The sequence below is a fragment of the Ruditapes philippinarum genome, unplaced genomic scaffold, assembly GCF_026571515.1.
Source record: "Ruditapes philippinarum isolate M1 unplaced genomic scaffold, ASM2657151v2 ctg1538_1_1_1_1, whole genome shotgun sequence".
NCBI classification, from domain to species: Eukaryota; Metazoa; Mollusca; class Bivalvia; order Venerida; family Veneridae; genus Ruditapes; species Ruditapes philippinarum.
The window spans coordinates 264883-269047 of NW_026863188.1; the positions used below are offsets into that span (position 1 = coordinate 264883).

Genomic DNA, 4165 nt, shown 5'->3' on the forward strand with positions numbered 1-4165 from the left:
GAAATAATAGATGTAAAATTTCAAAACAAAAATCAGTTTATAAAGATATAACAGTATTGTTCAATTTGTTAGCCATTTAAACAAGTAATGTTCAGTTTTGATGGATCATGATTGATAGAATGTACAAAACACATTCTAATGTCTTGCACAAATTCATTATCTCCATAGTATGAAGTTATCAAATACAACATAATTTGAGCACATGAGCACTTTCTTTGAAATGACCTATCTACTGTGAATGTTATATTCAGATTGTCAAATAATATATATCTTCACAATCCTATGTTTAGTGTTTCCACAAATCTTGTAAGCTAACTTTTGACTGTTTGTTGTACTGTATCCTGTACTTCTAATCTGTCTTTACCATTACATATCATAAGCAGCAGCATCTCTCTGAAATAAATTACAAAATAAATCATGAGAACTTATGCAATGCAAAGGGAGTTTAAGGTTGTTTTTTTTCTTTCTTTTTTTTTAAGTGGGGGAGTTTATTTGACAATGACCTAATGATCATGTCAGAGTTGAATTTTGTTTCACATTAAATATAAAAGAGATTGCCTTATATCATTTTATTTTAAAGGAAATGTAGACAAATAACTTGATCAAGTATACAGCACTGTCTTGGATATAATACAATGTAGAAAAAATATCAAAATAATTGTTTACTAAAACTTAAACCTGTGAATATGACATTTAGTTACAATATGCTCAACTTTGATTATTAGAAAATAATAACAATTGCTTGACTGTCTCTTTGTTAATTTAAATTCTAACACAACCCGAATTTTACCCTATTGAACAAAGAAAAACCTAAAGTGTGTGTTATTATGCAACAAAATCACTGTTGACATATGAAATTTAGACATGTGACGTAGTCATTATAAATGTGACATTACCATTTAAAAATGTGACACACTGAAAATAGGTACAGAAACAGCATTTATTTTTTGATGTGTTAGAATTGAAATAATATATCCGAACTGGTGATTTTACCTATTGACAGAATCACAGTTTGGGATACATTATTTCTCTAAGGGACTCCACTGAGGTTTTTTTGATGGGAAAAGAAAATAATTGTTCCAGATAAATGTAACATTTGATGTAGGTTTAGACCTCTAATCTTTGTGCTAAATATCAGATCATTTGCGCACTTCGTTTTTCCAGACTAATTTTTAAAATTGTAAAATATGACACAAAATGAAAAGCATTTTAAAAATTTCACTCAAATCTGGCTGAAAAAAATGCCTAAAAATGAATTTTCAATTTATTTCAAAGTATATTTCTTAACAATTTTGGCATATAATTCTGTTGAAAGTGCCCTAGCTCATTTAAAATGTATAAAATTCAAATGTTATGTTTTTAGGTTTTTAAACCTCAGTGGAGTCCCTTTAATCAACATGTTAAATAGAGGTCACAATGTGAACATATATTGTCATTAAAAAATGAGTGATTCAGGTAGTTGCCTTAAATCATGCCTTTCAACCTTATCTGGACATTGAAATGCATCATAGTTAGCTTAATGAACATCTTTGATATTATGTAGTATCACAAAAAAGTGTTGATATGACGTCTGCAATGTCAAGACATAAAACCTAACAATTTATTCTTGGAAGCATAGAATACTACCTTGGCTATGACACATGCTGGATATTGTCCAATACATAAGCTGGGTTGTTCATCATGGTTAAGTTAACCAAAAAGGTATGGGTTGTCCAACAAACTGCATTTTGTTAACTAGAAGGATAAAAAAAAACACATGTCATTAAAAAGTTAAAAGATTCCATCACACTTCATATGCTATTACCAATTCTTGACCATTCACCACAATTTGCTAACAATTTGCACCACTTTAAATTTAGATTATCAACCTAAAAGTTATCAAATTTAAGAAATGATAATACTAATGTTTTCTGGGGGTATATTTTTGAAAAAAAAATGTTCTCTGTATCAAACTTACAGAATATAATTTTAACAGTTCTGTTTATACATTTGTCAATATTGTACTGATAACGTTCCCCCAACTACATATATATGTATGAGGGATAAAGTGTCTGGGGGATTGTGGTGTCATGTTCCCTCATGTAGATGACCTAAAATAATATGTACCCCAGCATTGTTTTACAACATAATTCAATAAATTCAGAAACACATATTAAAAACCTCGATATTGTTCAACATTACCAGATCTATATTAGTTTTATTATTAACAGGTCTAGGATGTCATGATATTTACGGACAGTCTGTAAATTTATGGACCATCTATAATTTTACAGATTTTTCTATCTGTAAATTTATAGACATTAAATGCGAAAATAGTATAAGTTGTATTTAAATTAAAAACCGCAGGTTAATAAGAATAAATTTACTGATTATATGATTAAATGTAACAGTATGATAAGATTCAGAACAATTTGTTGACTTTCAATTTTCACTTTTAACAAAAATTTCAAAGTCATCATACAAAGATGAAACTTATCTCATTAGCTTTGCTAATAGAAACAATCAATATAACAACTTGTTTTAAGCTGCGGATTTTAGTATAAAACTAAAAATAGCAAATTTCACATTGAGGATCTGTAAATTTATGGACTGAACAATCTTTAAATTTATAGACTATCCATAAATTTACTGACAGTCCATAAATATCATGAAATCCTAGACCTGATTAATGCATGTAGCAACTTTGATGGATAGAAAGTAATACCTTCGGTTCCGGTTCATGATCTTTGTTGCATTCATTTGTTATTCTTAAATGACATCTTCATCAATGGTATCCATTATTAGTGACTAAATGAACAACAATTGCTTCCTCGAAGACAAAAATGTACCAATCTTCAGCAGATTTGGATATGATTTGAACAAGATCAGCTGTCAAATTTCATACGGGTACTTGGTGGGTACTTGCGGAAGTAACCAATCTCCATTGAAGAGCGGTGTACTGTATTACATCTCGGTAACCGTTACTATGGATGTACAACACCAAAAGTAGCCTGTAAAATAAAAAATAAGTAACAGATCGTTAAAAAGATATACCTGTATATGGGGAGGAATACTTTTGCCTCTCATTGTGGGCATTTTGATATCCTCCTCAATTAAGTGAGTCAATCTAAGAATTTCATTCCGAGGAAATCTATATCTAGACAAAAGTTCTTTGTCCGTGTATACGTCTTAGGGCCTGTGAACGGTCCCGAAAGACACGTTCACGCCTCAAAGCACGTCTTTCATCAAACAAAACAGCCAGTGCCGCCATATTGTTTCCGCACGTGTTTTTATACTTATGACTTCAGACAAAACTTAGGAGTGCTCAGAAGCACCCATAGGAATAGTCATAACTTTAGTCTTAAGTTTGCACTTAGGACTTTTCTTGAAACGCATTTTTATGCCAGTTTTACACTTACGACTAAAATCGGTCCTAAGTTTCTTTATGAAACGCACCCCTGATCGACTTTAACCAGGTATATTTCCCGGACACGCATATCACAAAAAATGAAGAAGGTCGCCTCCACACCACAGTTTATACAAAACCGACAGACGCTCACATGTATCTACATTATTACAGCTACCATCCAGTGCACCAAAAGAACAGTATTCCGTAAAGCTAAGCATAAAGCATACGTGGAATCTGTAGCGATGATCAATCATTCATAGCGTGTACAAATAATCTTGCAATAAACCTAAAAACTAGAGGTAACCTAAATATCCTGATGCAAAAAGCGATAACAAAAGACGGGAAACATGAACAGATACAACATGTTGACAACAAAAGGAAAGAAAAATGTCGTATCATACCATATATCTACACAAACAACCATATGTACATTGAGCACAAAGTATCCTTAACAAACACCTCAACCTTCTACTATCCAATTCGTCTTCAACATTTGCAAATAACACAAGGATATAAGGCTGAATCTGTAAAGGATATATAAGTCCGATCTGATTCGAACTTGAACAATCTCAGTAAGGGAGTTACACGTGTGGAAAAAATTGCTTTATATGTAAATATATCGTTGATTCTGTAGACTTTACGAGCAACGTTACAAGAAAAACATACATCACCCCCGGGTAGTATACATGTCTCAGGGTTAGTGTGATATTTCTCATCACATGCAAAAACATGCAATTAACAATACGTTGGACAACAGGTAATACATTACGCGACAGA

General features: G+C 31.7%; 1 long non-coding RNA gene across 1 annotated transcript; it reads right to left on the minus strand.

Moving 5' to 3' along the window:
• Positions 1–2872, minus strand: LOC132721415 (uncharacterized). The gene is made up of 3 exons (XR_009624460.1): positions 2705–2872; positions 1627–1734; positions 1–393 (listed from the first exon to the last, which is right to left on the minus strand). It is a non-coding gene; the product is annotated as an uncharacterized LOC132721415 (long non-coding RNA).
• Between the last annotated feature and the right edge of the window lie 1293 nt (positions 2873–4165).